Source organism: Macaca mulatta, chromosome 15 (assembly GCF_049350105.2).
Source record: "Macaca mulatta isolate MMU2019108-1 chromosome 15, T2T-MMU8v2.0, whole genome shotgun sequence".
Classification (NCBI taxonomy): Eukaryota; Metazoa; Chordata; class Mammalia; order Primates; family Cercopithecidae; genus Macaca; species Macaca mulatta.
The window spans coordinates 86,903,288-86,926,522 of NC_133420.1; the positions used below are offsets into that span (position 1 = coordinate 86,903,288).

At 36.6% G+C, this 23,235-nt stretch overlaps 1 pseudogene; it reads right to left on the bottom strand.

The window, feature by feature from the left end:
• Window positions 1-962: 962 nt before the first annotated feature.
• LOC716020 (JNK1/MAPK8-associated membrane protein pseudogene) lies at window positions 963-22,157 on the bottom strand (annotated as a pseudogene).
• Window positions 22,158-23,235: the final 1,078 nt, after the last annotated feature.

The window sequence follows — 23,235 nt, forward strand, 5'->3', positions numbered from 1 at the left end:
TCTATAAACAGAAAACCTATATGTAAAATATGCTTAATTTGTTATAATATGTGAAAATACTGGATTGGTTAAAATAAACAGATAAAAAAATATACTTTATATGTTTGCAATCAGACCCCAAGTATATCTGTCTTTGTAATTTATTACTGGTGAAAAACAAATAGAAACAGAAAAGATATGCACAATTATGCCACTGCTAATGATATCAGATTATATTTGTTAAAGTTTTTCTTAATGAAATGGGAACAACACATTGCTAGGTACATAGAAATAATTTTGCTTTAAAGAAAAACTGAACAGTTAAGAGAAGCAAGTAATTCCTAATGGGCTACTAATGTAATAGATAATATTATGCTATGTAACAGAATATTATGGTATTTTGTATTTTTCTAGTCTATAAGTCCATCTATAAAGTCTATTAAGTAAAACAAAAACAAAACAAAAAAACTCCAAGCATTAAGATATATTGACAATCTTGTTCTCATGAATGGCAGAATTTCATTAATTCCTTTTTTATGTTTATTTACTTTTTAAATTAGGAACACTTCTTAGGTTTTTTTGGCATTTTGCATATTTACCTTCAGTGTCTGTATTAGCCCATTCTCACACTTCTATAATGAACTGCCTGAGAGTGGGTAATTTATAAACAAAAGAGGTTTAATTGACTCACAATTCCACAGGCTGTACAGGAGGTATGGCTGGGGAGGCCTCAGGAAACCATAATCATGGTGGAAGGGTGAAGGGAAAGCAAGCACATCTTCTCATGGTAGCAGGAGAGAAAGAGTGAAGGGGGAAATGCTACACACTTTTAAACAACCAGATCTCATGAGAACTCACTATCATGAGAATAGCAAGAGGACAACTGCCCCTATGATCCAATCAACTCTCACCAGGTCCCTCCTTCAACATTGAGGATTACAATTCAACATGAGATTTGGGTGGGGACACAGAGCCAAACCATATCAGTGTCTATTGGCTCCTTCTGAGAGTATCTGTGAAAGTTCAGTATCTTTTGCAGTGAACAAGCAATAAATGGATGGTGTATGTGCCAAAGTCCAAAGGGGCAAATATTGCTCAAGTTTATTCACTCTGGAAATGAAGATTTTTCTTTTTCTATAAGCATGAAGTAACTAGTGGCTGAAGAGAATAAGTCTTTTCTTTCTGACCAGAAGATCATAATAGTTCTCTATTTCCCCGAAGCCGATACATACACATCTAGAGTAACCAAAGATGACACTAATATAGGGTATGGGAAGGCATAATGTAAAAGGCCTCCACCAACCACCTGAAGCATGATTAATATTAGGAAAAAGTAAAGTGCAGCATAAATACTTTTAAATCAGTCAGACGTCCCTAACTCACATGCAATCTTCTTCACCGGAAAGTTGGGAGCAGCATCATTAATACCAAGCAGAATGCATAGTAGATAAATACAATGATATGTAGTGGGTAGACAGCTTCCTGAGTACTGTGCACTGTGGTAACATAATCTGGACTGGGTGGTAAAGCATCGTGTACCAATCTGAAAGTGTCAATACTCAACATGAATGAGCAGATATAAAGAACACCAACTGGATCACTTACAAGCAAGGTGATAATGGCTGCCATACTGGATTCAAATAATCCAGTGATGTGTTGAAAAAATGCACTAGAACTTTTTTTTCCCCCCAAGTACCATTCAATAAAGAACCAACTTAAAACAAGAGGAAGAATACCAATAAATTCAATGTAGAGATAATTGTGAAGTTCTGGAGATACCATGGAAGGCTGACAGTATTTCTGTGCATTTGTTCTCTGTCCGTCTTTGGCACAAGTCACATTCTCCAGACATTTCAGTCGACCCATTTTTACATAAGATCTTCCCATGAAAAAGTTCAAGGCATGCCAATGGCCACCTGTAGGTTTCCCCCAAGAAGCTCTGGGATCAGCAAAACTGGCCACAGCACCTGGACATCCAGGCCATCTGAATATCAACTTCTAATTAAGCCTACTTTTAAAATTAGATCTAAATTAGATCTACTTCTAATTAAGCGGATCAAAGAATGGCTTTTTAAAAATCCTTTTAAATATAAAGTGGCAAGCTTTCCATCTTGGGAGCAGTCAGCCTTTCACTGAAGCCCAGAGAACAGCTGCTGCAGAGCTGTGCCTCCCCTTGTCACCTGTGAGGGGCCCTCCTCCTCCTCTCACAGGATCAATATCCAGTGATGGAGCTAGGCTGTCTCTCTGGCCCAGTGGAAGAAACAAGGCAAACTGAAAAAAAAGTACTATCACACTGTAGATATAAACCAAAGTTTTAGATCAAAGGTACACCTAAACAGATGACTGAAAACAAAAGCAATCACACAAGAAAATAAAACCAAGAAGCCCTTTATGGCTTTAACCAATGCCTCCAAAGAGGGAGCAAAAGCTGCATACCTCTCAAGATCCAGACCCCCCCAAGGACAGCTCATAAATTAGCATGTTTCACTGGTTGCAAATGAAATACAATCCATATTTCTTTCTTTCTTTTTTATATTTTTATTTTAAGTTCAGGGGTACAACTGCAGGTTTGTTACATAGGTTAACTGTGTTATGGGGATTTGTTGTACAGATTATTTCATCATCAGCTATTAAGCCTAGTACCCATTATTTATTTTCACTGATACTCTCCCTTCTCCCACCCTCCACCCTCCAAAAGGCCCCAGTGTGTGTTGTTCTCCACTGTGTTCATGTGTTCTCATCTGCCCACTTCTCAGCTGACCACCTACGCACAAAGGCCTACTACAACTTGAGTGTCCCACAGTTGAAGATTTAAAAGATACTTAGTAAAACATGAAATAAAATCTATAAGGATAGAAAGGATTACAGAACAAATGGGTACCACAATTTTTTAATGAATATTTTCTTTAAAAATTTTGAGTTAGAAGATTTACATTTTCAAGGGACTGGTTCTCAGACTGGGAATCACACCCCGGAAGTGTGGAATCTTGGCCATCTTAGCCACTAGACTCCAAGCTGGAATGTCTTCTTTGTAAATACCAAAGAGGATCCAAAGCAGGCAGGATTTTAATTCCGTTTAAAATCTGAGTTCTGGGTATTTTTCTTCCTTTAGTTTTAGTTTTGGTTTGCCAATGGAATTTCTAAGGCTATATCTTTCTTTTCATAGGTCCAATAAGATAGTTGTTTAAGCTGAGAGTGCTCCAAGTATCTTTTTTCTTTTAAATACAGCCAATTTGTTTAGAAAGCCGCAGAGGTGGTATTCATTCCAGGCTTAGAATACCATGGAGTTAAGTGTCATTTATAAAATGGGGGCAGAATATGTAGTCTCTTCTGATCCCCCCAAAAATTTACTCTGAGAAAAAGACTGAGATAGCAAAAGACTGTTGTTGCCACAGATGGTTAAGGATGGTGTTTGCATGTACAGTGCCTCCAGTATCCCACAAGTTTGTGACGGACCACCAGTCAGCCCTGTTAATCTGTGACACCAGTTAGTCCCTCCTGGAATTAAACTTTCCCAGAACTAACCAGACAACAAAGATTGAGACCAGCAAAGCCTCTTATGCATGGGAGTTATTAAGAGAAACTCCCCCTGAGAGTTTGATTCATTCAAAGTGAGAGTGGGCTGCTTAATATCTTATGTTTCCCAGTGTTCTTAGCCCTTTCAGACTGACCACCTAGTAAATAATTATTAGGGAGAATAAATTGACTCAGGAGACAGAAGTGTCCTTGCAAAGGATTATCTTTGGAACTTGAATGAGCCCAAGAGGCAGGTAATATCTTGTGTAAACGTCCATCCAGGTGTGTTTGCATTCCTCAGTGGATGCAGATAACATTTTAGAGTCCCTTCGTGCTCTTGGGGTGGGAGAATAAGACTAGGTTAGGGGGACCTTGATGCTGAGGCAGCTGCTAAGGCTTCTCAGCATGTCAAAGTGCCAGTCTTTTGGATATCATCTTTTGAATCTCAACATAAGTTTTTGTAAAGACAATGCTCTAAGAATAGGGAAACCAGGAGCCTAGAGTCAGGAAAACATCAGTCTAAAGTTGAGTCAAGCGGAAAGAAATGTTAAGGCCAACTTGGTCACTCCATGTAAGTGTCTGGGCAATCTGATAAAATGAGTATCATCCTCAAAAAAAAATTCAAGTAAACATCTGGGTTGCATAATCAATTTTTCTAATTATGTATTGTTAATAAGAAGAGTAGATTCTTATTGATCCTATAAAAATAATTACATTGCCATGAAAATGAGAATACCTGATAAGTTTCTGAATTCCAGAGGGGTCAGGAAGGAAGGAAAAAATGAACGTTTCATTTCTCTATAAAAGCACAATTTAATAACTTGGTATGAATTATAGGTCAATTAAGAGAAAATATAAAGGGATTATTAATATCCAGAAAACAGAATATTAACATATTAGCAATATCCCATGCAGAGCCCATAATTATCCTTCCTTCCTTCCTTCCTTCCTTCCTTCCTTCCTTCCTTCCTTCCTTCCTTCTTTCCTTCATATGTAATTAATTTTTAATTTGCTTGATCTTAGATTAGCAGTTTTCTGAACACATCTGCTTCTTCACTGGAGCTGGAAATCCTGATTCAATTCATTGGTATGATTTCAATGGTGTTTTAAGCAATGCCATAAGAAACATATACCTGACATAGAGTCCTGGATCTCTAAGACAGATTTGCAAGGGCTTGCAAGGAGGGATCAGAGTAAAATAAAATAACTTGTAGATTAAAGCATCTGTAGTCAAGTTATTACTAATAATTTTTAAAAGTGAAAGATCTGATGTGACTTAATTACACAAAAAACTCAACTAATAAGGATAAATGGTTTTTTCTATGGCATGGAAAACAAAATGGTCAATCCAAAAAAGTTTTAGATAAAATATCTGCAAACATAATTTGTATTCATTCAAAGAATGAATACAATTCTAATATATGAAAATGGATGGCCATATCTTTATAGAGAAAACAATATTCTGATATAACATCAAATTTCCCTAAATGTAATGTACCATGAATATATCCAACATGGTATATCAAGATTATAAAGATTATATCAATATTATAAATTAGAATATATGAAGATTATATCAATTTTAGAATATATCAAGTTAGAATATATCAAGATTATAAAGTAAAAAGATTTTGTAAGCCTGGAGTAAGTCCTAAACATATGAATTAACCTTCATAGGTTAAATGATATGAATCCTCAATTGAACCACTGCCCTAGAACTTATTGAATTTTGAATTCTTTAATTTGTTAAAGGATACAATTACAATCAGGTTAATATTTTTAAAACATTTACTGAAATTATGACTGAAAAACACCATATTGTTTTTATCTAAAATCAGGCAAAGCATTAATGGGACTCTCATAAATAGAAAAAAATACATGGACAGTAAGGATATTGATGATTCCCTGGGAATTTCCCACACAGCATGTAGTTTCTGGAATTTTTATAATAATAATATTTTACCCATCTTGATTTAACCCAGGGAAGGCAAAGCATCCCTTCTGATTTTACAATTCTTCCTATGTAATTCAAAATGTGAAATAAACGTAATTATTTTTAGCATTTCTCCTTGTATAAAGTGAAAAAAATAAATTCGTTGTGATTTTCCATGTACCCCGTGAAATCCTAAAGACAGTTTTAGATGCAAAACATATCATTTAGAATTTGATTTGGGGACAGCAAAGTGTTAGAAATTATCATGAAATTTGATCAAAAGTAGGAAGACTTTGTTCTTTTAATTAATGAAGGACATGATACAGTCAACACACAACACAGTTAACTATTCTGGTAAGACACAGTATCTTTGTATTTTTGTCAGATTACTCAGAAGTTAAAGAAAAACCTTTTCTAAACTCTTAAGAGAAGACCAATAATCCATGTAAATTTTGTCATTTTTACAGAAAGAAAATCAAATCTAATCTAATTTTGTATTAGTATAATTTTAATACAAAAGCTCTTCTTAAACAACCTTAAATAAATCCATCGAGCCTTAGCCTGACATATGAAATTCTTTTTCCATGAACCTTCTACAACTTTCTATATCCATTTAGATTTTTTCACACACTCTCCTCTTTCTTATTCTGGATAAACCAGTCATTTTACTTTAGAACAAAGTTGTCCTATTTTTCCATACATTGCATATAAAATTGTTCCCCTTGGCCACAATTGCTCCTAGTAAAGTCTCTCTTACCTACATTTGTTATAATTTTTAACCACAGTAGCTTCTACTTCCCAGAAAATCTATGAGGTGGATAAGTATGAACTATCTTTTATATACCAGCATTTTGTAACAGACTAGCAGAGCTAGTCTTACCACTTACATGTTAAAACTTTTTATAGCCATACACTTCCTTCAGATATGTATACAGTCTCTCTGTACCATCAAAATAAGAGAAAAAGTATAAAGCTCATAATTATGCTTCAGTATCCTTTTTTACTAGAAATAATCGAGATATTTAATGACTTCATAAGTCATTAACATAAGTCTAAGGTTTTAAGTTACTAAATATCTTGGAAAATATCTTCAAACCAATTGTCATGCTACAAAACAGAATAACTGTTGAATTAAAGTTTGTCAGAATAATGATTCAATTTGATTAAACATTTCATAATCATCTTAGATATCTATTATATGTAATGCAAGCTTATTTGATGAGTAAACCTGTACAAGTTTAGGGTGAACATGCCCAAGTAGAATAAAAACATGTGTTAACACAAATAACTCAGAACACATCCCTGTTTTTGATAAAAGAACAATATTAAATGAGTCTTGCTGCCAAAGACTTACCTAATTTATGTGTACTTGAATTCTTGAAAACATTTGAGTTATAAACATTTGAGTTTATAGAAACTACTAAACATTGAGTTTAGTAGTTTATATAAGAATACTTTTTTCCATACTGAAAGTATTAGAAATTCAATTTCCTTAATTTCTAAGAATCTTAAGAATATTCAGTTTATATAAGTGCTTATTTATCTATAAACTAGTCGGAATAGATCTCCTTTTAGAGATTTATAATATAATTTGATAATACTATTTGAAGGTAGGATAATATTACACATATAACTTACATACATTCATGTACACTATAGAGATCAAAGTTACCCCATTCTGATGCTAATTCACCATGTAGACTTCCGATTAACCATAGTTGCATGAGTGCCTCCTTATTCCTACTTTATTTACTGTCCTTAGTATAAAAATGTGTACTCACTATACATCTTGCCTTTAAATCAATACAACCTTGCTGTTATTGCACAAATTATAGTGTACAATGCACATAGCATTCTTGCCTGTTCTGGAGTTACCTTTAGTAGACCCTATCAAGCATGTTCCCCTTTTCCCCATGGTATATAAGCCCTGAGTTTGGAATGTAATGCTGTGGAGATCTACCTGTCTTGCCACCCAAGACCATGCTTCCCTTTGTTAGTTCCTGAATAATTCACACTTTACTGATAAACTGGATTTGTCTGCCTTGTTCTTTGATGTCTCGGTTCCTTCTGCATTTGGGGGCTGCTTTGCATATATGTCCCATTCATGGAACACATACACACACATGTGAACATACAGAGATAGAAATAGAGAGCTTCCAGCTTTCATTCTAAAATTTTGGTTCACTCACTCATAAAAACGAGCTCTTGTTCTTGCCCTACCTTTATATTTTTGGCAGGATTATGTTTCTGTTAAATGGGGGAAGTTGAGATTACCTGCTTAGAATGACTGCTGAAGCATCTGCACCAATATTTGTGAAGGAGACTTTTTTTCTGTGCCATGATATATAATACTGTGGAGACTGAACTGCACTGCAGATGAAAGACTGAGGAGAAATCAGGCAGCTGTCTAGGTGTCTCCAAAGACCATCTGAATTAAAAAAAAATTCAGCCTGTTCCATTAGTTTTTTCAGCCTCAGGTGCTAGCAATTGTTATCTCTTGAATTTAAGTAGAGTTCTGACTCTAAAGGAGATCGAAAAGGGGAAGAATACTTGGAAAGCAGCTATGTTAACACATTTGTCAGTCAAGGAGTTTCATTAGCTTTGAGGGGTAATTACTAATTCCTTGAGTAAAGACCCTAATGGGGTAGGGATTTGGGTTTCTTTTTTATGGATATTTCTGCAGTTGTCCTGAACCCCTTTGTTTCCACTAAAGTAGGGGTCCCCAAACCCCAGGCTGTGGACCATTACCAGTCTGTGGGCTGTTAGGAACCAGGCCACACAGCAGGAGGTGAACAGCAGGCCAGTGAGCATTACCGCCTGAGCGCCACCTCCTGCCAGATCAGCACTCACAGTAGATTCCCATAGGAGCGTGAACCCTATTGTGAACTGTGCATGTGAGGGATCTAGGTTGTACACTCCTGTTGAGAAACTAATGCCTGATGATTTAAGGTGTAACAGTTTCATCCCAAAATCATGTCCCCCATGGAAAAAATTGTCTTCGATGAAACCTGTCCCTGGTGTCAAAAAGGTTGAGGGCTGCTTCACTAAAGGGATGGGTGGAACGTGTTGACAAGAGCAACCATTGCCTCATGGCTAATAAGAGCTGTTCATGTGCAAAGGAGCATAGGTATAGAGCCAGGGAAGTTGAAGAAAACAAAGAATACTGATATTCCAATTGGAAATAATATATTTTTCCAGGTTTACTGGATTAGTGAAATTAAGCATAAAGCTATACAGGTTAATGAGAAGTCCTACTGAGACAAAAGATTGTTTAGATAAACTCAAGTCATAAGGTAGATCAAGTCCCACCACAGGCATGGTTTGCCTGCTCCAAGTGAGGGTGGGTGGGGAATAGGAGGAAAGTTTGCTTTTGTGTTCACTGGGAAGATGAAGGGGAATCCATTCATGGGATGATTTTTGCATCTCCTTTTGCACAAGGGTAATGGTTGTGTGAAGGAATACCACTAGAAAGATGAATTTTTGACTCTTGCTCCCTTTTGCATCTTAAGGCCAGGTTATATGTTTCTTTATACTATCTGCAAGTGTCCCTACATAAAATGATTTTTTAGGGAGCAGATTGCTCTAGCACCTTTCATTCTAATTGTTTGAATTATAAAGCCTTGAGATTGCATTGTGTTGACTAGGCTTTGTCTGCAATGGAGCCCTTAGGTTTTTGAGCTGGTGACTGTATTTCAGAGATAGTAGTCTTCCACCACTTTGTTTTTAAATAACATTTATAATCTTTGTTGTAAGACCTTAAGAAACCTAACACCAACGGCAGAGGTGATTCAGCCCTCAAGAACACCAGAGTTGTTCTTTCAAACACTTTTTGTTTGTTTGTTTGTTTGTTTTTTTGAGATGAAGTCTCGCTCTGCTGCCCAGGCTGGAGTGCAGTGGTGTGATCTCCACTCACTGCAAGCTCTGCCTCCCAGGTTCACGCCATTCTCCTGCCTCAGCCTCCCAAGTAGCTGGGACTACAGGCGCCCGCCACCACGCCCTGCCAATTTTTTGTATTTTCAGTAGAAACGGAGTTTCACTGTGTTAGCCAGGATGGTCTTGATCTCCTGACCTCGTGATCTGCCTGCCTTGGCCTCCAAAAATGCTGGGATTACAGGAATGAGCCACCGCGCCTGACTCTTTCAAACATATTCTAATCTACATCTGTAATTAACGCTGGATTCATCTCTCCATCTTATGATATGTTGCATCTCTGTCTAATAAGCTGTTCCTCCGATGGCTTTAGCATGCATGTAAGCCTCAGGACTGTTCTGACTTTTTTCATAGTCCATTTCCCAGGCCCACAAGCAGCTGCACAAGTGGATATAAATCAGTGGAGCCTGGGAGAACATGTGCTGATGACGGGACTGAATTGTTACTAAATTCTTCCCTGTTGTTACAGGTGTCTTTAAAGTCATTGACAGTACTATGTAAATCTAAGTGAGACAAAGGCTTAAAGTGTACTTATTCAAATGGGTATTCAGGTCATTGATTTTTTATTACAGGTAGGGAAAGGCCAATAATATGGGTTGGAATGGAAAACTGGGAAGCAGGAGAATTTAATGAAACCAGGGTAGGGTAAAGAGGAGGAGTAAGGTCCAAAAGTGAACAAAGAAAAACACAGAATAAGGAGGAATCGTTGGTAAGAAAAATGGCAGTGACGGTATTCAAGGATGGTTTCGAGTGAGGAAATTGTGTGAGTTTGCTGGAGATAAAGAAGGATCAGGAGGAATTAACTGGTGGTGAGAGACATAATCCTTAGTAAAACTATGCCAAATGGAGATAATGAACTGAATTGTGGCTATAATGGCAAAACACATAATTCACAGGGATTTTGAAGGGGGTCAAGGTATGCATTGGAGTTTCCTCCAGTAACAAGGTTAAACAAAAGCTGGCAACCAAACCAAAAGAACAGTAAAACAAATAATTAACGTCGAATCTTTACCATATTGTCATGAACAATGTCCGGAGCACAGGACTCAGGCACTGCTTTCACTGTGGGATGCCCAAATTGTGGGGCACAACTGGCTGGAGAGACCTCAGTCACTGAGGGGAGAAGATGGGAGTCCAGAGGTGGGCTTCCAGTCCTATCCAGGTTACGGCACAACACAAAGACAAAAAACAAACAACTAAGGGACTTGGTCTTAGTCAGGCTGCTGAAACAGGAACAGAACCCCAGATCCAAAGATCAGGGGGTCTCACAGCTTGGTTTTGCCTTAGACTTTATAGAGAGGAACAGAGAAGTTATAGGTGGTGTGCTTTTACAGGTGACAGGTGATTTTTAACCAACCAGTACATGTTTATATCTATGTTTAGATAGTTTTGAGGATAAACAGTTCAGCTAATCATTTATAAGATAAACAATGGGAATTTAAAGGGTCTATATCTGGCCTTGCCATGGACAACAAGGGGGTCATACTGTTATCTAAATTGTATGGGGAAAGATAACTTAGACTGTTAGCTAAGTTATGTGGGGAAAAGCGGTTCTTTGCTGTAAACCATTTTCATAAAACACTGTCAGGGATTTCTTAACTGGTGCTATTTTCCAGGAGCACAGGACTGGGGAAAATTCCAACATTGTCAACTCTTTTATATTTGTTGTTTAATATTTACAAGTGGTTTGTCAATCATTTTTCTCATCTTATACTATTTTTCCCATTTCCTTCTCTTTTGACTTTCTTCAGAGAAACTATGTTTTGTTTTCTGGTGTTTCATGTAGGTTATGTGGAAGTTATAAATGTTTTGTAAACTAGCCATAGTTGTCTTTCAGTATATTAAATACAAATGTATATCTATATATCGCTAATGATAAAAGACAATGTAAAGTTATCCTTTTCAAAATAATGTACTTAGCCTAATTTCTTCTGCTAATACCTTCCTTATTTGTAAGTCTAAGTTAACACAGATCTAGCCAATTATAGACCTAGATTATGAGAATTTTATTAATTTGAATTCTAAAATTTTACATACCATATGAAATCTTCAAACTTATTTTTCCATTCAGTTTATAATCAATAACTAAATATTATTTTGCACATAACTATACAGTAATTTTAATATGTACTTTTAGTACTCATTGTCAGTCATTTTATACCATTTACTTCTTTTACCTCCCCCACCCAATGCTAGACCGTTCACTGCTACATTAATAGTTGTGATGTGTTCTGTATTCTAGTGAATGACAGAAGAATAGTGATTAGTATGGCTAGTAAACTTTAGGAAAATTCATTGTTCTTGTGGTGTCTGGCAGTGACATGGGATCATTCCAGTTCTTACACTCCATAGCAAGAAGCAAAACTGTACAATGTACATGTACATATTTTCACCTTATACTGCATATAGATTGCTCAGTCTTCCCCACTGTCAGCCTCCTCTCTCCAACTACCAGCCTTCACCAAACAACATACATCTCATTCCAGACATGATTAACATCATCAAGAAGGACGAATGGAGAGCACCTACAGTTTCAAAAACTTTCAAATTCAAGTCAAAAATAATTGTTTTCATGGAGGGCAGTTTTTAGAGGTCTGGTCCATTGATGTCCTGGCCCTTGATACCTGTCAACCAAATAGTGTCTTAAAGCCCCTATATGAATTCAAGGATCCTGATGATTTGAAACCATAGTTAATATATGATGCATACAAAGAAGAACTTCTTATAAGCATTCAAAGTAAAAATGGAAATTCACATGGTTGAGAGCCTAGGTTAGTACTCAGATAAGGAAATTCAATGCCTTATTAATTTTATCTATCTATCTATCTATCTATCTATCTATCTATCTATCTATCTATCATCATTTATTTTGAGCTTGTTGATGAACTACCATCATAGGAAAGAGGAAACCATACCAGCAAGAGGAAACCATGAAAATACTAATCAGGGAGAACCAGGAAAAGGTCTAAGAGCCAAAGCAGGTTAACTGCATGTCACTGTCCTTTAAACACGGAGAGATAGTTCACATTAATTCATGTTCTCAATCCATTGTTTTAAGCCTACTCTGTCACAACAGTTTTCCCACTTGAATACTTCATTTTTGACATTTATTAGTTACATTACCCAGTTAGATTAGGCAATAATCTTCTTACAAAGGAGAGAGTATCTCAAGAGTCCTTGTGTAACTGAGCATTTTTCTCGGAGTTTCTTACATATGAATGACAACTTGTTCAGGCAGGGACCTCTTAGATCCTAAACTTTACCCCTCAAAATTCCTATGTCTTCTTTGTGTTTCATGTCAAGAAATAGACTTCTGAAACCGGTCTTTTTTTTTTTCTTTGTAGCTAACCTATTTTTTTTTTTTTCTTTATAAATGCCTTCAGGATTTTTTTTTTCTACTTGTTGAAATTCAAACATTTTTCAGCCTTAGGATATATCTACAGAGAACTGCTTTTTATTTTATTTTTCCACTGGAATGCACAAAACCCTTTCAAATGTTAAACTCAGATTTTTCTTCATTTCCATAATGAAGTCAAGTGAAGTAGATATAAAGTTCTAGAAGTGAACCTCTAGAAGTGGACAGACCAGATTTGCAGGGTCTGCCACCTACTGACTCTGATGAGTTATTTAAAATTCTGTGCAAACTTCTTCACATCAGTTATTAAATAGAGGTAAGAATATATTTAATCAGATTTTCCTGGAGATTAAATGAGATAACGGTAGATACTTAGGGCTTTGGTTTGAATGTTTGTGTTTCCTCCAAAAGTCATGTTGAAACTTAATGTCCAATGTAACAGTATTAAGAAGTGGGGTCTTCAGGAGGTAATTAGGAGACCAGGGCTCTGTTATCATGGATGGGATTAGTGATTTGATTTATAAAAGAGTTTGAGGGGGTGAGTTTAGCCCCATTTTATCTCCTCTGCCATATGAGCATACGGTGTTCATCACTTTTGCCCTTCCAGCTCTTCCACAATGTGGGGAAGTTGCCACAAGGACACCATTGATAGAACGGCCCCACCAAACACCAAACCTGCCAGTGCCTTGATCTTAAACTTCCTAAGCTTTAGAACTATGCGAAATAAATTTTAGTTTTTTATAAATTACGCAGTCCCAGGTATATTTTTTAGAGCAGCAGGAATGGAGTATGCCACTTAGTAAATGGTAAATAATTCATATATGTTAGTTATTTGTCATTATTGCTTTATTTCTATATTCATGGTTTCTTCCACTGAAAACTGATAAGTCTTTGATAGAATTTCTATAATCTTCCTGTTAGATTGAATGCCTGTTACCTTTTAAAAATTATTTATCTATTATTTTCCTCTTTAAAAATATTTTCCTGTGCGTTATGAGTAAAAATATTAAATGTATTATCTAAGTGGTCATTTTATCTATCTCAACCTTTCATAGCCTCCAAAGATTTTAATGTTTATTTTGTATTTTAGGTTTTCTCTCTTCTGTTTCTTCCTCCCTTCCTCCTTTCCCACTCTCCTGTCAATTCCCATTGTATCTCTGTTTTTGATTCAAGGTGTTCTTTCTTTGTAGCTCCCTAATGGTATTAACAGAGACTTTTTCTAAAGATATGTACATCTTCAAAATCATCAAGGCATCATCCCCTTTTCTATAGCTTCTATTAATAGGCCTGTTGTTGCTTCTGTTTTTATGTTTGAGTTCAGAAGATCTCTCCAGTTCAAAACTAGTCCATATACATAATTACCACCATCCACGTGGGCACTAGTAAGTCTTCTTCCAGATTTCAAGAAGAGGGTCAGGTTGATATAAAAAATCCTTACCTGTCGGTCAATTTGCAAATTATGTTCAAAGTTCTTTGATAATGTTTTATGGGCCTGAAATTAGGTCTCATCTTCTATCCCTTTGGATTTTCTGATTGAACTATAGAGTCAGGTGCAGTTTGAAGTTCTTCTTTTAACACTATAGTCCATGAACACCCTCACTCTCAGCATGGTAAGCCTTGTCTTAGCACTTTTCTCAGTGCTTTCCTAAGATGTGTAAGCACTCCAGGGAGTGAGGAAGCCCTGCACATGCCTATACCCTGCAGTGACGCAGGCTGGCAGAGTCTCCCAGTACAAGTGAGAAAGAGCTGTTGACAAAGGCTGGGGACAGAATTTTCACTCTGCCTGGATAAAATTGTAACTTCTCTGCACTTGAGGGGAAGCTGCTTTCCCCCCCTCCCCTCATCATTTTTGCATCTAGTTCTCAGTCTGGCAAAGTCAGATGGGTTGTCATAGTCTTTTCTTCTTTTTCCTTTTTTTTGGCAAATGTTCTGGTTTGCTAAGACTGTAGTTGAATGTAGTATGTTAAGGGTACATAATCCTTTCCTGTTTTGTTTTTGGTTACTTAGTCTCCTTCATATGACTGCGGTTGCATATGACATATGGTTCATAGATAGACTTTTAATACTTTTAAATCCATCTCTATTAACAATGGCATTTATTTAAAATCTGATTGAAAATTTACCTATGTTCTTTTTTCTTCTTTAATTAGTTACAACAGCACAAACCTTTTTTCTCCCCTCCCTCATTGTGTGCATGTGCGTGTGTGTATGTGTGTGTGTGTGTGGAAGAGGAAACTTTGCAAGAAGCATATCAAACCCCTATAGTTTGTCAGATCATTAATCCAAAAGTTTGCCTCCTTCAACATTCCAGACTAAGGCAACTTGATATTCTACAAGCAGATATTCCTAGGACTGCAATTAAATTTACCATGGGGAAATTTCTAGCATAGTCTCCCAGACCGTAGTCACAGTAGAGACGGTCAAATATCCAACAATACCAATTCTCATCTTCTTATTTTCAGTAATCCAACATTCCTTTCTTATTTCCTTATCAGGATTTGGCTGAGAATGTGGCTGTCCACCTAAGATTTTATTTCCCAGACTCCATTGCACCTTGCTGAGGAGATGTGAATAAGTTAGGGCAAGAAGGGGTGTGAGTGAAAACGATAGAGGTAACTTCCTAGTTTTATGGATATAAATGCTTGCTGTGGTATACCTTTTCCTACCCTATGTTATTGGAACCCAATCATGGGGGCTTCCAGCTTCAACCGCACAGGTGTGTCTGACACCCTGGGCAATGGTAGGGGAGGAAGACAGAAGGGTATGGGCCCCTGCCACTGTAGCCTTCTCACCCATGAACTCTTAATAAAAGAGAAATATTTTCCAATCTCATTTAAACCTCAGCATTTTGAAGTATTTTTATTGTAGCAGATTTTCCTGTACAGTAACTAATACAAAATGCATTTTAAAAGGGTAGATGCATTTTCCTCCCAAATATGAAGAAAAAATGACCATGAACAATTCATAAACTTCTACATACATACTGCTTTGATAAGATCAGGCTCATGAGCACTGAAATGTTTTCACAGTAAAGACAGTGATTTCTTGGAGTATTGTTGCTTCCAAGGCTTTTACATGTGGGGTGGTTAAAATGGATGTGTCTGTGGTCTTTGGTGGGGGTGGGAAATGGAACCCTATCTGCTCTTATTTATTGGGATAAAATGATTGATGAGAAATCACAAATGGAAACCCACATTCTGCCAGGAGATCTCACAACAGCATGATATTACCTTTCAGGAAAACTATAAAGGGTTTATAAAAGCAAGACAGAGATAGTAGCCTTTTTTCAATGGCGTCTTCCATTCCCTCACAGAGCTACCATCCCTAGAGGGATATTTTAAAAGCTGAATCCTTAGCCTTTTGTAATAACATAAGCACAACTTTTTAAGACTGACCTGACATCCTGCAACTCCTTTTTTTTCCCTCCAGTGGAGATGTGAATCAGTGGCAGCTTCATAGCTTTTTATTGGATGTCTTTTGAGCATGGACTACATCAGTTTCCTATGGAGCTTGACAAAGGAGAAATTTTGGCAATGAGAAGAGCCTCTGGCGTGTTAGAAACAGAAAGCAACATATATGTTTCAGAAATAGCAAATGGCTTGCCTGCCAAACCAACCCTGTGGTGCACAGGGTTCTGTATTACAAGCCTGCCTGCCTCTAAACTCAAAGCAGAGGGGAAAGCAGTGGAGTTCTTCTGGCTTAGAGCTGTTTCTCTTAAATCTGTGCTAAAAGAAAAACCCATGACCTTCATCTCTTAGCAAAAACCTCATGCTTTGCTGATTCTTATTTTAATGCAGATTTCTATGTCCTTGTATATAAAAGCAACTCTTTGAAGGCTTTAAGAAACAAGGAATTGCAGTGGAATGCACATATGAATTATTATTTACTTGGAATCATAAGCATGAATAGTAGGCAGAAACAGAATTGACTTTTAAGAATAACAACTGAGAACTGTGTGGCATGTACTGTGCTAAGCATTTGACATGTCATTAATCTTAATACTCCCAGAGGATATACAATGTTATCTCCATTTTACAAATGAGAAAACTAAAAATAACACTCACAAGGGAATACAGCTAGTAAGTGGTAGATATGGGTTGCTAATTCAGGTTAAGCTAGTTACCAAATCTGTTATTGTCACTATATTTTGTTGTACAGACCTTAATTACTACACAAAGCAACATAAACTATTTAGTGTCTATGTACTAACTACAGATAAGTGTTACCAAAAAGAAGTAAGAGTTAACTTTATTTTTTGTGAAAGAAATATGACCATGAACTGTATAATTACAGATGTTTTCTCGAATTTTGAAGCCTTACCTAAATTTTGAACTGAAGTCCTCAGAAATCATGCCAACCTTAAAAGCCTGTGGCAGGCAATGAAACATTTATAAAATGTGACAATAACTGCTATTCTTGGTAATAATGTCTAAGTCATTTGATATTTTGCATTTGCTTTTTTCTTAAAATCTCCAGAATTCCAAAAGTCAAAAAGCACCATTATGGCAGACACACACACACACACACACACACACACACACACACACACACACACACACGCACGCACACACACTAAAATAACACCTTTCAAGGACTTCGTTTTTGGCTTCTCAAGAGAAAAAAGATTTCTGTTGCTTAAGAACACAATGCTGACTGAACAAAAAACAAAACAAATCAAAACCAAGAAACATTAACAACAGAAAGATGAGGACCATTTGTTTTTGTAAGGAAAATGCAAGGGACAGAACCTTGGAACCCTTTTGCATAACTTGTTTCTCCTGATTTTCCTAGCGACAGAGTGAATGCAGCTGCAACTACCAAGCCAAAACTTGTGGTTTCTTTGAGTCAAAGCCCAGCTCTCAGCAAATTGATTTTGGTTTCAACTAATTGCCTGACGTTGGAGGCACAAAAAGGTAAATTAAGCCTTTTGTACTCCGGATATTGAGTTTGATTCTATACACGAAAATAATCTATTTCATTTCAACCTTTCTGGACATAACAGCTTCGCTATTCAAAATACAATATTTTTGCTGTTTTTGGCACCCCTCCCAATCTGTTTGAAAGTCTTCTGGCATCTCCCACTAAATATATCATTTTGCATCATAGTCACCTAGTCTTCTTCCCTTGGTCATTGAATAATTTGAGGCAGGCCTCCTGGGAAGCTATGCCCAGAGTACTCACATTTCTCTCTCTCTCCCCCATTAAAACTTACCTCTTCTGAGTGATAAGCTATGTCAGTCCTTGCTCTTCACAAGTGTCATTACATTAGTTTATAAAATCTCACTGTGGTCATCTATTTAACTACAGAAACACTTGTCTGAATGTAAAAAGAATATCAAGCATGGCATAAGAACCACTGCAATTCAGCAAAATGCTATCATTTTATTTAATGGCTTTTTAAGATTAAATCATGTAATTTACCATTTTATTACCACCACTTCATATTCATTCACTCATTCATCTATCCATGTACCCATTCATTCATCATCCATCCACTTATCTTTCCATTCACCCAACCATCCTCCATTAATATTAATTTGCTAATTGAAAAAATTAGTATTGAGCTTCCAGCTTAGTTTTTTAGGTGCTAGAGCTACAGCAGTAAAAACGTAAAACAAAATGGTTCTGCCCTCAGAGTACTTGCATTTTAATGCATAAACAATTAATAAAAACAAGCAAAGGAAAATATAACATGCAATATAATAATAAGCCCTATAAAAAGGATAAACCTGAGCAGTGGGGAAAATGGGGAGATGTTGGTCAAAGGGTAAAAAGTTTTATTTTTGCAAGATGAATAATTTCTGGACATTTAATATGCAGCATGGTGACTATAGTGAATAATACTGTATTATACATACTTGAAATTTGCTAAGAGAGTAGACCTTAAGTATTTTCACTACAGAAAAGCAAAACATCACATTGCACACATGAAAAACATACAATTTTTATTTGTCAAGTATACTCCAATAAATCTGCAGCGAAAAGGAAGGCTAAAACAAATTAAGAAGCAAAAGCAAAAGAAGTGCTGAAGGTAAATGGACCTATTTTTTGTTGTTGTTCTTTTAAGATTGGTTAAGGAAAAGGTTTTTTGTTTGTTTGTTTTTTGTTTGTTGTTGTTGGTTTGTTTGTTTTTGAGACGGAGTCTCACTTTGTCACCCAGGCTGGAGTGTAGTGGCACGATCTCGGCTCACTGCAAACTCCACCTCCCACGTTCAAGGGATTCTCGGGCCTTGGCCTTCCAAGTAGCTGGGAATATAGGCGCCCACCACTACGCCTGGCTAATTTTTGTATTTTTAGTAAAGATGGGGTTTCGCCAGCTGACAAGGCTGGTCTCAAACTCCTGACCTCAGTTGATCCACCCACCTCAGCCTCCCAAAGTCCTGGGATTACAGGCATAAGCCACTGCACCAGGCCAGAAAATTTTTTAATAAGGCGATATCTGAACAGATTAGTGAAAAGGGTAGAGAAGCCAGCCATAAGAATAACTATCTGAAGGAACACTTATAATTAGAGAAGAGCAAATTCAAAGGTCCTGAGGTAAACACAGATGCGTGGCATGTCTAAAGAATGTTAAGGAGCGCAGTCTGATGTGTGATTGGAATGAGGTAAATAAGGAGAAAAATGATAAGAGATGAAATCGTGTAGTTATCGATGGGCCATATAAAGTAAGGTTTTGTAGGTCATGATAAATATTCTGTTATCCGTTATGATTTATCAGTAAATTACCTTAAATAATTTATCGTTATCTTCTCTGGTTCCATAAGCTGAGTCAACTGAGAGTGAGGTTCTTGCTTGTAGTTTCTTAGGATGTAAGTCAGATTTCAGCTGGGTCTGCAGTCATATGAGGATTCAATGGGCTTTATGTCCATGTCACTTGTCTGAGTTGGTGTTGGTTATCTGTTTGATGCTTTTTAGGGCTGTCAGACAAAGAGCCCATGTGTGGCTTATTTATGTGTCTTGAGCTTATTATAAAATGGGGCCTGGGTTTTTAAGAGACAGTGCCCCAAGAATAAACTTTAAAATTGAGCATTCCAAGAAGTAAGAAGGGGAAGTTGCCAATTTAGTTAAGGCTGTGTCTAAAACTGACACAGCAACATTTCTGCCATATTCTATTTCTCAAAGCAGTCACAAAGCCCCTCAGAAGCAAAGGAATGTAGAGATAAACTCAATCTCTTAATGGAGAAGAGGCAAGATCGTATTACTGAAGAGCATGTGAAATGGTAAGTGCTGTTGCAGACACATTTTGGAAATGTAAGTTGCCACAGTAAGAATATTGGATTCCATTAGGAATATATTATAAAGGTACTGGAGGGTTTTGAGAAGAGAAAATATATCCTATTGTATGACTTAGAGTCTTTTTGTTGAGAAAGAATTTAGTGGTGCAAATTAGTAAAAATGAGATTGCTTAAGAAGCTATCGGCCAGGCGCAGTCGCTCACGCCTGTAATCTCAGCATTTTGGGAGGCCGAGGCAGGCAGATCATGAGGTCGAGCAATTGAGATCATCCTGGCCAACATGGTGAAACCCCACCTCTACTAAAAATACAAAAATTAGGTGGGTGTGGTGGCACGCGCCTATAGTCCCAGCTACTCAGGAGGCTGAGGCAGGAGAATCACTTGAACCCAGGAGGCAGAAGTTGTAGTGAGCCAAGATCCGCCAGTGCACTCCACCCTGGCAACAGAGTGAGACTGCATCTCAAAAAAAAAAAAAAAAAAAAAAGGAACTATCAAAATAATCAAAGTGTAAGGAATTAATTTAATGGCTTTGGCTAGGGTGTTGGAAGTGAAGATGGCAAAATTAGATTGGATTGTGCATTTACTGACATTGAGATTTGCTGATGAATTCGATGCAGGTTGTGAGAAAAAGAGATTAGTCTACTAACAACATTGGCTGAGCAACTTGGAAAATAAAGCTCCCAGTTACTCAGGTGGAAAAAGTGTAGGAAGACCAAATGTGGAGGTTTCCAAATCAAGAATTGAATTGGACATGTTAAATTGTAAATGCATATTGGAAGTTAAAATGGAGCTAATTTCAGGAGTTCAAGTGTTAGGTTCAAGACAGAGACATGAATTTGGAAAAATCGAGATCTAGATGATTTTTAAACCATGATAGTTGAGGAGTGCCCATATAGTAAGCACACAAAAAGAAGAAAAGAGGGCACTGGATGCGTGTCTGGGTTACTCAATGTTCGAAGCTTGGGGAAACGAAGAAAAGGATGTGCATAGCCATAAGTATCACTCTAGTGTAACAACCTCCTAAGCATTCTTACTGACAATATTACTGATGACCCCACTGCAACCCCAAGCTTTCTTTATCCATTTGCCTGTCAAGCCAGAATTATCTTCATCAAGTACAGCTATAGTCCAGTCATGTTACCTTTCTGCTTAAAACCATTTGTCAGTAATTTAGCTAATGCTCAAAGACCTTACTTAGATCTCATGACCTGTAAGCTCCTGAAGGAGGGCTCATCTGCAAATGTTCTTCTTGTTACTACCTGTACTATCTGCATCGTGTTCTACCTGGCATGTTTTCCCCAATCTCAGGGTATTAGGCCTGCCCATCCTCCTGTCTAGAATTTAATTCCACTTCATATCTTTGCCAGTTTAACTCCTCATCATACATCTCTTCCCCATTTACAGCCATATGCCCTGATACTTCATCAGATTCCTTTGCTTTCACCCTTATATCTTCCTATCTGTTACTTCAAATAAACTGAAATTTCAAATTACTTTATTCTGTATTTATTGGACAAATATCTGTCATGATCATTAAACTTCAATAAAAAAGGCTTCCTGTTTCTTTAAGTGACTACTCATTGTCTGGGGTGCTGATACAGTCTCTGGCACAGAGAAATCACTAGTTGTTACATAAATAAATTAATTAACTTTTGTGTAAAATTACTTAATGTCTAAAATGGGTGCTGGGAGATAACAACTTACATGGGAATTTGAATATAGATTTAAGAGAAAGATAAATATATATAAGAGATAATGTAATTCAGTTAATTACCCTTAACTTGTAATGCTACCCCCATCTGTGGAGCTTTCTAATATATTAGCATGACGTTAGAAGGAATAAAAAAAAAATCTCAGACAAATTCTCCTTCATGTTCCTCTTCATTGGCTACTAGTTAATCCACTTACTCATAAAACTGTGTTTGGTGGACAACAGTGTTAGCAAGTTAGGGTTTCCAGGCACTAGGATCCCTGGGTCCATTTTGAAGGGCCCATAAGCCTTTTCTTAAAATTTGTGTAGAGTTCATGTTTTTCATCAAAAGACAAACCCTCTTTGTTTTCCAATGCATTATCCTGAATTCTTTTCATCTTGCTACAGTTTCCATTTTTAAGACTTCCCTACCTTCCTCTTGTTCCTCATCTGCATGAGTTGCAAGCATTTTGCCAATGCCTCCGGCAAGTGGAGTCTTTTTCCTAAACCATTTCCACATGTGGCAATATCTTCTCCTAGGGCTGTTAAGCTTTTTTATCCTTGCAGTTTGAGACAGAGGTAACTTACAGCATAGAGTCTCTGGGTATTGAAAACATGATGGATGTCTTGTTTGTCTTGATTGTACCTTGCCTCTATTTCAGGCATGCACCAAATAGTCTGCCTTATTGATGACTGTGACTCAAGTCACTAACACTCAGCAGTGACAGTTCAGCTGCAAACTGATCACCAGCCTTCCCTTTTGTGCCATTCTTCCCTCACTTAATTCCTAAATGGCTATTTCTTATATTTTTATTGAATTTGTTTTTGTTCAGTCCTTAAATATTTTCTAAAGACCCTTCAATCAATTTAAATCAGAATGTTCTTTACCTTATAGTGTTGGTTTTTTGTCCTTGTTATTTATTAAGACACTTACTGAATCATAATTATTTACTTCATAAATATTATTTGTATTTTTCCAATTGCTTATATGTGAGATAAGAATTAATATCTTCATTTCAGCTTTCAACAAACTGTACTTTCAAGCAAAATTCATATTCACTTTTACAATGCCCAAAAGATTCTCAAGAACATTAGAATCCAGAAATAAAAAAGTATAAGATACATCTAATTTGCAAAAATATATATATATAGTGATTTTCAACATTAGTTTGATAAATATAAATAAGAATAGAAATTGTAGAAACCTCTTTTGGTGTTTAAAATCCATAGCAAAGATAGAGATACATAAATGGGGTATGTAACTAGAGTGTAGAGTTTTCTATCTCTAACATATTTGAAGACTCAGGTCTGTGAAATATTATTTGTGATACCACATTTTCTCACAAGTAAATATTGTTATAAATTTTAGGAATAACTTGTGAGTTGAAACTAAGTCTTTTAATTTAACATTATTACAGTAAGTTAAGGGGTTGGGAGGGAATATTTCTAAAGAAATAATTTGCAGCGATGTGTAATCTAAAAAACAGGAATTCTGAATTGCACATTAAATGATATCAGAACATTATTTTGGAAAGTTACTCTAAAAATGACAAGAATTGAGTTCTGTTATGATTTTTCTAGAGAGTTTCTGTGTAGAT